Here is a 12,701-nt window from a genome sequence, read left to right as displayed (position 1 = left end):
TTCCGTCATGTATGTCGATTCTCCCAACACAACATTTCTGTCTCAGTTTTTTCTGAATTTATTTTTGGCTTTTGCCTTTTTTAAATAGCAACAATTATAGAGAAGACAGGAAGGTGGGGGGAGAGAGTGGGAGGCTGACATACAGGAAAGGGTTCAGCCTACAGGTCCTGCGCTACACCAAGTGAGCTATGTGGCACCTGGTTGTCTCAGAATTTGATAGATTTTCTTTGTGTAGAGATTAGATGCTATGAACGAGTTTGTTTTTCCATTTTAGCTGCTTCTGTTTGCCAGACTCACTATGACTTACTTCCTCCCAGAAGTGAAAGAATGGAAAGAAACAAATAAATGTGCAGCATAGCCAGCTGACGAGTCACCGGCTACTTCCCGACAAATACAAATTTAAGACAAGTTGTTTACCACCAAAGTACAGATTCTGGCAACCCAGAAAACTTAAAGCATGTCAGGAAAGCTTAATTAAGGTGGCGTGGAATGTTTTTATTTTGTTGTTTTTCCTATAAGAGGGAATGCCACACATTCCCACCTGGCAGCTGCCAGTATAACCACAGCTTTGCTCAACTGGGAGCTCTAGCGGGGCAGGCTTTTGACCTTAGAGTGTAAAGCTTGACTGGCTGCTGCTGCTGATCTTTACAGAACTGAAAATAGAGTCAAATGAAATAGCTAAGTGGCCTGATCTGTGGTATGTTAGCAGCAGTGCTGGGATCTTAATGGGAAAACATTGCTATTTCTTAATAAATCAGTCTGCACCACATTTCCTGTTTAATGCCATTTCTTAACTCTGTACATGTCAACCACACGCGTTCACTACTTCCAAGAAAAATAAACCTACAACATTGGTTTTACGCTGATGCAATGTAGAGGAAAAGCAGTCATACTTTCATGCATTTGTCAACCTGACAGTTATTACAATGCTGCAGTCACAGAAAAAAAGCAGAGCTCTACATGAATATTACAGGCAAAAAAGGGAAATCAAAAGCCCTGAAAGTGAACTTACACCCATCCACCGAATCAACAATTATTAGTGACTTTCTTTCTTTTGCATTCTGTTTATTTTGTAGCCTTTTTTTAACTTGCTCGTGTGAACTCTGCTCCAAAGCATTAAAATTCCCACAAGACTTGAAGGCAGCATGAGGCAAGTGAGTTCATGCTTTTGAGGAAACAAATAAAAATGTGGTGAAAGGGGCAGTTTTAACATCAGATTCCATTTAATTGTCACAGACAGTAAACCTCAGTTCTGAACTGCATTATGGGAAATGTAGGACATTTCAGGACAAAATAAAAGGCCAGATATCTCAGACCCTTCTAGATTAAATTATGGCAGTTCCTTTCTTGATCTGTCCCTCATGAGTCAGTCAAGTTTTAGTTCTCAAGTTTCCCTTTCATGAGGATAATCTGAACAATAATCTTGAGCAACCGTTCAAGACAAATCTTTGGTAGTAAAGCACCTGAAGCAGTACAAGTCAGCAAAAAAAGCTGACCTTGTTTGACAGCGACATCTAATGAAATGTCTGCAGTCCTTCCCTCCGTTATTTTCTGTATCCTGAGTGTGCAGCCAGCAGGGGCATTCCTGATGAAGTGCATCGATGAGGTGAACCCAGGTAGAAACCCATTAACCTTCATTGATCCTCTTAGTCTACTTAGATCAATGGCAGAGGAGGAAATGGAGAAGAGAGAGAAGTACAGGAGTCACAGGACCAGCTTTCAAACTCTACTCTGGTAAGATGACACTGATAAAAAAAAAAAAACATATAAGCAGCTCAGTATCAAAACAGTCCTTTCATACTGAGCTGTAATATACTTTGGAGATTCACACACACACAGACTGACACACACACTCTTTTAGTTGTGACTGCCCGTTCACCTTTAGCTTTCCCTGTGACGTAACAACTCAGGGAGGGCAAGGGCAGGCCACATTGCACAAATCTGGCTTACCTTATGTACACACCCACTCACACATACACAGACACACAAAGACACACGCTCACAGCTTTCTGCATTGCCATTGCACCATTCAGCATCAAATATGCATCAAATTATATAAGAGAGCCTCTTATGTAACAGACTCTATCCCCTTCTCTACCCCAGCATGTGTGTGTGTCTGTGTGTGTGTGTTTTCACGCTGAGGTCTATGGCTAATGAAGCCATCTTTGCAGGGGCAAAACACAGAAACGGAGGGCAGAAAGGAGGAGGAGGAGGAGGAGAGCAGAGCTAAATATAACTCTTCTGGCCCTGAGCAGCATCTGAGAAACAGGAAGAAAGGAGCAGAGGGAAGATGTAGAGACGAAAAATGATCGCAGTGGAGATAAGAGGCGAGAAAAGACAAATTCTACATAAAGTTGAAGATTTAAAGATACAGAACAAAATAACTGTTTTCCAACAATCTTTCAATATTGTTTTGTATACGTGCACCTGACTGCTTTCCAGTAATTCCCCAACCTACTGCTCTAGACCCAACCTGCTTCTCTAAACAAAACTCTCTCCAAACAAAGTCTATTCTTTCGTTGTGACCACATGTCATCAGAGGGGGTTATTTTGTACGTTTCCACTTTCCCTCAAGTGCAGGTCAGGACAAACCTTGAGACTCACTCAAAGTGGACAAACTACACGTAAACACTTGGTTGTTTTTGACTATCGGGCAAGAACAGGAACCGTGGAGTCATTAGACCAAAAATAACTTGTTGATATGTGTTGATATGCCCAAAGTCAACAGGGCAGGTGGGAAACCTTCAGTTTCTCTAGAATTCTTCAGCTCAGATCATCGAGCAGCCTTCCTTTCATCGCATACTCACACCGCCTAAGAAAAGCATCACCACACACACACAGACAGAAACACTTACAGCATCGCAGTCTCCCGCCACATACTGTAGCAGCCTCTCTGCCCGCCGCTGGAATCCACAGCTCTGACATTTCTGCCCGCCACAAGCTCAACTGGAAACCTTTAACAGCCTGAGGTCAGCCTGAGAGAGAGATGGAGATAAATTACAGTGTTTGGTTTGGTGAGGAGGCCAGAAACAGTGACTGGGTTCATGAGCAGCAACTTCGTCCCTGTACGTGCCTTTATATGTACATGTTCATGTGCAAATGCATGTCAGGGTGTATGCATGTATTTATGATGTGCTGATTTTATGTAATGTGCATGTTTTTTTTCAGTTATTTCCCTAAATCCTCCACAAATAAAGCAGCCAAATAAAGACACACTCACAGGCAACTATGTTAGGTACATAGACTCCCCCATTTGTTAACGTAAATGTCTAACCTGCCAATAAAATGGCAGCAGCTCAATACCTTTGGGCATGTAGACACGGTCAAGTTGAACTGCAGAAGTCCAAACTGAGCATCGGAATGAGGAAGAAACGGTGATTTAAGTGACTTTGGAAGTGGAATGGCTGTTGGTGGCAAACCTGCTGGTCTGTATTTCACAAACTGCTGAACTACTCAATTTCCCTGCACAACCTTCTCTAGTGTTCACAGAGAACGGCCCGAAAGAGTGAAAATAATCAGTGAGCTGCTTCGTGCTGACAGGAAGGCAAATCAATTTCTGCCACAATATTCGGATGGTAGGGTCAGAATTTGGAGTAAACAACATGAAAGCATCGATCCATCCTGTATTGTATCAACAAATCAGAGTGGTGGTGGTGTAATGATGTGGAGAATATTTGGTTTGAATATAGTTGGGCGTCCTTTAAATGCCACAGCCTGAGTATTGTTCCCGACCATATCTGTCCATTTATAGCCACATCGTACCCGTCTTCTGATGCCACAAAGCTCAAATCACAACCCGTTCTCACTCCCAAAGCGTAACATTTTACGCTAGGTGACAAATCGTCACCATATTACGTTTTCGGCTACCCACCACGTTCCTAAATGACGACCTCGGAAAAAGAGGAAATATGAGAACCGTCTGGACTGAACCTACACATGTTCGCTCTTTTTCTTCAAATCGCTTAGAAACACGCTATTTAACATCATTAAAGTCCTGGTTAAGGTCAGGAATAAGGTTATGGTCAGGGCTAGGGATAAGGTTAGGTTTAGGGCTGGAATACAGGGCTGGAACGTCTACTACCGCGGGAGCGTCATTGCACTGGATTCCAGCCATAACCCGCCGCGTACCATAAGAACGCCGAAGGTCTCCTTTCGCGTTCCTCAGGAACGCCGCGGGACGTGACAAAACGTCGACATGTTACGCCTCGGGAGTGAGAACGCTCTGCAAATCATCTCAAACTGGTTTTTGAACATGAGAATGAGCTCGCTAGACTCAAACAGCCTCCGCAGTAACTAGATCTCAATCCAATAGAGCAACTTTGGGATGAGAACGAACGGGAAATCTGTGATGATATCACTTTGGACCAAATCCTTATTATTAAGTCATAAAGCATTAAGGTGGATCTGACGGCAAAAGGGGGTTCAACCAGGTGAGTATAGTAGTCCAGTATGTGAATTTACATTATGGCACCTTCCCACATTAATACATGACATCGGTTCCTTGTCTTGTGCTGCTAATTAACATGTTCTAAGTGAGCACCAGCCACACAAAAATGTACTGTGTATTGTGAATGTGGGCCTCCATTTAAATTAGATTCACTATTCTAGGATTTCAGATTATATTATTAGTCTTAGTTAATTATTCATGGCTTTGTGTGGTTTTTCCTCAACAGACTACCTCACTGTTGTTTGTCCAGCATACTGTTTAAGGCTCTAGAGTTACAGGATCAGCAGGATGTGCTGGTATCCATGACTTAAATGTTCACTCTTTGGTGAGGTTTATTCACATTTACTGCATTCTTTCATTTTTGATTTTAAGTGTGTCGCATTTTCTTGTTCTTACTTACATTTTTAACTAAGCTAACCAGGAGAAGTATTAAGATATCAAACTGACTTAATGGTCCTAAATGCAGATAAATCACCTCTCCGTCTTCACTGAATTAAAAATTGACACAGCTTAGCTTATACGCCTATATTCACGAATGTGAAACACCTGAAAATATCCCCTAACTCTAATACTTCCCCATAATGTGCTTTACGTTCATGCCAACAATCACACTTTCTGTAGGAACGTCACTATATTTACATTTTTTTTGAAAAACAGGACTTATCTGAACATATTTGCATAGATATTTCTGGCCCTCAGTTGAATGTCTCTGTGTTTAATATCCAGTGGGAATTAGAGAGATGAAGGACAAATTTTACTGATGACACTAAGGTAGTCCAACGCGAAATCGCACGCATGCACACACAAGATGCCTGACAGCTGCTTCTGATCATCCTATGTAGTTTAAGTTCAGAGAGAGGTCTAATATCACCCAGCTGTCAGACAAATCCTGTCACTGACACCGTTTGTGCGTCTGAGTGTGGAAAACACATTAGACACAGATACGTTCAAAACTAACAGTGGAGATATCTGAGCGTCTTTTAATTTCGCCTCGTGCCTCGTCACTTAAAAGCCTGAAACTGAAAAGAGAGCCTGGAGAGAGACCTTACCACTGACAGCCGAAAAGAAAAAGGAGGATCTGTTCTGGATTTTTGGGTTTCTGTTGGTGCATTAGGATGAAAGAGGAGCTGAGGGGAAAGAGGAAAAGAAAGGACAAGGGAGGAAAAGTTAGTCAGAGAATGAGGGAAAACAAGAGGAGAAGCGAGGGGAAAGAGAGCAGATTAAAGGGAAAGGAGCTGGAAGCAAGAAGTTGAAAAGAGAGAAGGGGGAAAACAGGAGATGGGGGAGAAAAGGAGAAAAAATAGAGGAGGAGGAAAGGAGGAAGAAAAGAGAGAGGAGCACATCACAGGGGAGACAAACAGGAGACCAACGAGTTGAGACAGGACAAGAACAGAGGAGAGGAGATGAGAAGAGAGTGGGGAGGAGAGGAGAGGGAGGAGAGGAAAGGGTGATGAAAGGGAGGAGAGGACTGCATCCAGAGACAGATAGACAGAGCTTTGAAGAGGCGGAGGAGGAGGTGGCAGAGGAGGAGGGGGGATAGACTGGGATCAGAGTGAGTGATGGATGAAACAGAAGGCAAAAGGACTGAGTGGTTGAAAGAAGGGAGACGCCTGGATGGAGGGATGGACGGGTTGTGGAAAAAACAGTGAGCGAACCACTCAGAGTGATGAAAGGAGAAAAGGAGCTGGACAACAAGAGGGGAGAAGCTGAAATGTGAAGGGAGAGAGAAAAGAAGTAGTTCTGTTTTTTCGAGAAGTCTGACACGTTTTAGTTACATTTTCTGTAAAAATGTGCACAAAACTTTAGTCGGAAAAGGGAAATTTGCAGTATAGTTTATAAAAGCAGGCAGACAAAAACACAGTCTGGGAGTTTGTGGTAAAGTGGAGGGCTCTGTACAGCATTGGCGGTAATAGGATGTGACAATTTTGCATAAACATATGCAAAATATTCCGACTTCTTTTAGAACTTAAACCTTAGTGAGGAAAAGTTAGACACAGACCATGTGGATTTATCGTCAAACAGTAATGAGTAGCGTGCACACAAGAGGGAACATTTAAATTTAGCTGTCGTGCCATGTCCATCTATCCATCCATTCCCATAACCGCTTATCTAACTTAAGGCGACCGACAGGGTGGATTTCTCCCAGCTGGACAGGTCACAAGTGCAACACTGGGCTCAGAAAAATGCCCGGTTACAACACAGCGTCTGCTTTGACATGATAAAAAAATGTCGCACTTTGCTCTGAAATGAAACACAGCTGTTGTCAGAAATGCGTCTGAGAAAGTCATCGCCATACATGTGAGAAAGAGTTAATCAGTTATCCCTGAACATCATGGCAACAAACTCCACCTGTTTACTGACAACATTTTACTCTAATGCTGATGCTGTGGTGTGTTCAGGGTAAAGAGAGAGTGAGGGTGGAGAGTGCTGGGAGAGCAGCTGACATGGAGGTGAGTGACACATAAGAGCAAATATTGATAGTTAAAGGGGAAAAAACAGCAATATATTACAAAACACTATTAGAGATTATTGTCTTACACAGTATTTTGGAATTGGATTTCATATTTTGACTTATTACTGCACTCAGACCCAACGCAGTCTGATTAGTAAGATGTGTGTAAGTCACTAAATTCCATCTTGTATTATCTCAATAATCTACTGATTGTCTAAAACATAGCAACACACAGGAAGTGTTAGCTAGACTTGAGAAAATCTCCACATGGCAGTGTTAACTGTGACATTATGTTATAAATACTAATACTAATCTCAAAATGTATATATCTATTAAAACATGATCTAGAATCTATTAACATGTGTGGCTATTCTTCATGCACTCTATGCATGTGAATATAATCTGAATAAAGACCAATTCACACTTTTGCCTCCACAGTATTGTTTTAAACTCAACAGTAACTCATGAATTACTAATCAGTCAAGACCTCACATTATGTCAAACACTGATTGCTGGAATATTTCATCTTTAGTGGGGATAGTGTTGCCAATACGGATTATCATTTTACACATGTAAAGACATATAGATATCCACATATAGCTTTCATTTGTACGTGGAAATGATAAATAAATCCACCAGGATTAAGCTGTTTTCTTAACTCAGCAGTTTCTGTCATATTTCAGGCCTGTTTATAGAACAAAATGATTAGCTTTGGGTCTGATTTTAATGAGGGTGGTCTCTCCCTATGCAGCTACTCTCAAAAAAGCCAGAAATGGTTTTGAAGGTTGTCAAACTACATCTTTATTGATATATACCTAGTTCGTCATTAAGGGTAGAGGGGAGGTCGTCAGATGTTGTTTTCATGGGGGTAGATAAAGAAGGTAGTCAGAAATGCACAAAAGAAATGAACAGTATTAAACAGGCCAATATCAATAGTAGGTTCAATGTGTTACATTTCTAGGGAAGCAGACGCCAGGTTTCAGTGTATGATTTCAGAGAGGTTTGTGGTTATGACTTAGCTACGACGTAACGTTCCTGCTGAATCATAAATCCCCTGTAAGCAGGCCATGTGTGGTAGCTCTGCTACTATTAGTGTGAATGTGCATGCAAATGCATTTTTGTTAACATTATATCTAGCCTGTTTAGTCTTTGCAAATAAATAGCCATGCTACATTTAAACTTGGTACCAGGAATATTGATAATATTCTATGGCACTGCAGGAAACCACAGTAACTGTTGCTATAAACTGCTGCTCAGCTTTAGTCTTGTTTGAGTGACTTGTGTTGTTGTTGTTGGATAGTCTTTATATAACATCCAGAGAAAGTTTGAGTTTTTAAAATGCCTGGAGACTAATGTTCTTTATTTTAGTTTCACAATGATGGAAGTTTATCCCATGAAGGTTTGAAAGGGTGTTAAGAGATAAAATAAAAAATAAAAAAAGGGGGTAGTTTTTTTGTGAACCTGAAGAGGAACATTTAATCTGTTTACTGGAATTAAATTGTGAAGAAAGAACTTATTTGAGCCTCTTCTTGGTTTGTTTTTTCTCTTTGTTATTACTTCAAGTGGTGCCTTGCTGATAGGCATTTTAAGATGTGAAAAGGGGACACTTGTTTTACCAAGACTTAACCAGTAATTATACATAGAAACATACATACCTCCATAGTTAAACACTTATGTCTGCTTTGAAGACATCAAAAACATTCAGCTGGAGCATATTTTCAGGTCGTGCCAGATTTACTTCGTCTTTGAAGCACTAATTCTTAGCCTGCCAGAGAGCTAACCATCGTTAGCATGTGCTAATCCCCCATCACTTGACATGCGAGAGGTGCGAGAGGTGCTAGCCAGCTGTGCTAGCTTTTAAGCTTTAATACTCTGAGAGTGAGTGAGTGAGCTAGCGTTGAGCTAATCGGTCTTAATGCCATGCATATGGAGATGGCTAGCTACTATAGCAGCAGCTAATCCTAGTGGCTACAGGAACAACCTCAATCCCTTCACTTTTAAAGAATATGTCAATTTTAGCAACTACGGCATAAGATTAAGATTAAAGCAGGGGAATAAAAATAGTGCAAAGGAAAGACAAGAGATGGTAGGAGAGAAGATTGGGCATGTTATTTTGAAAGCATGCACTTGCTCATGTTCATTTCTAAGGTTTATTTATAATAATTATGTCTGAACAAAAGTGCAGAGATAAATATTATTTTATACAAAGGAAGCTTAAAGACAAAAGATGGAGATGCAAAAGAAATAAGGACTCAAAAGGAAAACAAATGAGGAAGTGAGAGAGACGACCTATTCTAAGCTAATCTTTCTGGGTTAAAGAGCAGCTAAATTACCAGTTTGAGACAAACACCAGAGGGTCTTTAGTGTGCCGAGTTACAGTGTGAGGACAGGAAATGATGTCATGCTGGTGTGGGCACAGAAGTATCTCAGTAGCTCTTATCTTTAAGTGCATGTGTGCGCCTCTACAAGTGCTTCACACTGAAGCACCTGCTGCTCGCTTTCTCTCCCTCAGTCTCTGAAATCACAGCCTTCAGACGGACCCCTCCTCCTCCTCTTCCATTTCCTCCCGCTCCTCCTCCTTCCGTCCGTCACATGTTATAAGCCGGAGAGGCAGTGCACTGACATGGGCCACAATCTCTCTATTGCTCTCTGTGTTTCAGGCAGGAAGCCACCAAGTGGCACAGCAGAGGCGAGCCACCTGTTCCTCCCTGGCAGAGGAGATCATGGAGGGATGAAAAGATGAAGGAGGGGGTAGAGAAGCAAAAAGGAAGAGCGGAGGGATGGAGGAAAGGGGTGCAAGAGCAGAGGAAGATGGAAGGGAGGAGTAACAAATTACAGATCATTATAAACAATTTAGAATAAAGGAACAAAAAAGGAAAAAAGAAACCAGGCAGAGAGGTAAAGAAAGGCAAAGGTAGAGAAAATGTTAAGAAGATAGAAGGGCAGCATAGTGAGGAACTGAAGGAGAAGGGGCGAAAGGGGAAACTGAGGACAGAGCAAGGGAAAGATGGAGCCATCAGGATAAGAGAAACTGGATGGATAGTAGGAGAAAAAAGAAACTGGCTGAAGGTAAGAAAGCAGAGAGATTGATGGTAAGGCAAAGGGATGAAAGGAGTTAAAAGGGAAAATGAAAGATTACAAAAAATCAACTGGAAGCAGAGACGGAGCGAAAGGATGTTGGAAGTGACAGGAGGCGACTCGAGGTGGAGAAAGCAGGGGACGCCTAATTACAATCCCTCCTCCCTCTCTCTTGACCTTGTCCTCTCTCCATTCATCACTCCAGCTCTTCCTCCCACAAACATCCTGTTATTTTTTCTGAACACCTCTTGAGCGGAGCAGTCGCCACGTCACTCTGCAGGCCACGAGTGATGCTTCGACTCGATGGCAAAAGAAAAGGAATCGTCCCTGACAGGGTTTAAACTGCACTCTGAAGGTCACCTTTGTGAATGAACAAATGACTTGTGTTGTGTTTACAGGAAGTTTAAAGATGCTTTCAGATTATAAACATGGCCAGTGACTGTACATATGTATTAGCACATATTCATAACACGATTTGATTGGTTAGTGGCAGCACGGGTGCAATAAAGCAGAACTTTTTTCAATTCTTTAACGCATACAAAGTGGAGCAGCAGGCATCATCCCATTCAAAGGATGAGTGGCAAGAAGGCGAAAGCCTGAAACCAGTATCTCTGAATGAATATGAAGAAAAATGCAAAACCTGTGCAGTGCTGGCAACCGCCTGTCCAAACTGGCAACGGAGATGAAGTGAAGACTGAAAGAAGGTGAAATAGTGTAAAACCACATGGATAGATTAATATATGCAGATATGCATGAACTAAATTTGATGGGTATAGTTTCTCTTTCTCTGACTCACACACGCACGCACGCACACGCACGCACGCACACACACACACACACACACACACACACACACACATATATATAGAGCATGTACAGGAAATGTGCAGGCTGCAAGCGCAACAAAGCTGTCATTTGCATGAGGAACGATGCGGAAGCGAAACTGAGACTCTTTATTGTACCGCACTTTACTCAGACACACCACTATTACTCTCCCTGTCTCTATTTTTCTCTCTCTCTCTCTCTCCCTCACACACACACACACACACACACACACACACACACACACACACACACACACACACACACACACACACTGCTTTCCATGCCATTTGAATGCACAAACAAAGAAGCCAGTGGACTTCTGGTTACATGGAGGAAATGGGAACCAAACTAACTGCTGTTGTCTCGGCAATATTCATATCCCACTAATGCTATTCAAATTCATCACTCTGTTATCTCACTCATGCCCTGCACATACACACACATACACACACGCACATGGATGAATGCACACACACGCACATCAGGAGGGCAACCACTCACTCTGACATAGTACACACGATCGTCAGTCTGCCCTCGACAAGTGTGTGTGTGTATCAGACTCACTCTCCAATGTGATGCTGTCAAGGGCACAGCTTGCATCCGCTGTACCAAGCTGTGGTCACCATGGTTACAGAACATACACTTCTTCCTCTTCACCTCCTCTTTTTTTTTTACAGTCTTTATGAGAGCACAGTATTTTGTCATAGTGGACGGGTGTGTTTCTCTCACTTCCTTGTCTGCTTTAACCAATGACTCAACAGATGTGAAGCTTTCACTGGTTTGCTGTTCATTACTGGTTTATCTGCTTACTTCCCAACTCACCGTTTAGCATGGTGTCCATTTGGTTCTCTTTTTTTTTAATTAAAATTTTCCTTTTATTATTTCACCTCACTTTTGTGGACTTTTTCTAACTTGTTTATGTGGTCTTGTCAGACTAGGTAAAAAAGTGTGGCTAATATTAGCAGCACTGGTATCGGCGACCTTCATTTTTCGCATTTTACCGTCCTCACATCTGTGCAGAAGTTCATTGATTCATTGTACAACATAAAATCTTTACTTTCTGAATGGCTTGTCTGCCACTTTCCACCACAGAGAAATGGAGCAGGTTGCAGCCTTCTGTCAGGCCTGGAGTCCAGGCTAGTGGTAAGTAGTATCATGAAATGTCAGGAACAAAAGTTTATTTGTGTTGTAGATTAATAAAGCTAGCAGGGAATCAACAGCGGTTTAATTTGAAAACTGCTGCTCCAGTTTTGAGTACATTACCATCAACTTGTGCCAAGCAAACAATGACCCACTTTTAGTAATACGTGCATAGAAATGTTCTCAACCTGCGCAAAACATGAATGTGTCATGATCCTGGGTCCTTTTGACCCAGCGTTTTGTGTTTTCTCTTCGCGATTTTGGTTCTGTTCTTCCTCTGGTTAGTGTTTACTCTGTTCTGCCCGTGTGTTCCTGTATCTAGTCCGCGTTTCTTAGTTTGTGTCCTTTCATGTGTAAGTTCCTGTTTTATTGTGAAGGTCTGTGTCTTATGTGAGTGTTTTCAGTTTGCCTCCCTAGTCTCGTCATGTTAATTACTCCCAGCTGTGTCCCCACCTGTATGTAATCCCCCTGTGTTCTCTGAGTGTATTTAAGTTGTGTCTTCTGTCATAGTAGTTGCTGGTTCGTCTGTGTTGTTTCCCCTCGGTCTCCCTGCGTCTCTTGCGTATTTCCCCGGACCTCCCTGCATCCTCGTTTCTGGTTTGTGTTATTAGCTTACCCAGTTTAGGTTTCCAGTTTCTTGTTTTTCCACCAGTGCTGTTTTGTGCCCACCGTTGTAAATAAATATTCACCTGCACCAGAGCTGCCGCCTTTTGGGTCCTTTTCTACAACTCCACACGGCTTGCCCCGCAAACCGTGACA

General features: G+C 42.1%; 1 protein-coding gene across 3 annotated transcripts in view; it reads right to left on the bottom strand.

The window, feature by feature from the left end:
- hivep2a (HIVEP zinc finger 2a) overlaps window positions 1-12,701 on the bottom strand; it is a 121,290-nt gene that overhangs the window by 87,710 nt on the left and 20,879 nt on the right. For 2 of the 3 annotated variants that reach the window (XM_085248249.1, XM_085248250.1), the window contains one exon: window positions 2,856-2,975. The gene's annotated coding sequence lies outside the window, so the exon portion shown is untranslated. Of the gene's footprint in view, window positions 1-1,496; window positions 1,519-2,855; window positions 2,976-12,701 lie in introns of those variants that run through there. The other variant, XM_085248252.1, reaches the window with a different exon arrangement.

Source organism: Mchenga conophoros, linkage group LG15 (assembly GCF_057382185.1).
Source record: "Mchenga conophoros isolate Kocher_MC1m ecotype Shallow Benthic linkage group LG15, M_conophoros_male_GT1.1, whole genome shotgun sequence".
NCBI classification, from domain to species: Eukaryota; Metazoa; Chordata; class Actinopteri; order Cichliformes; family Cichlidae; genus Mchenga; species Mchenga conophoros.
Note: the sequence above shows the minus strand (reverse complement) of the source record. Positions and strands in the feature narration are given on the sequence as shown.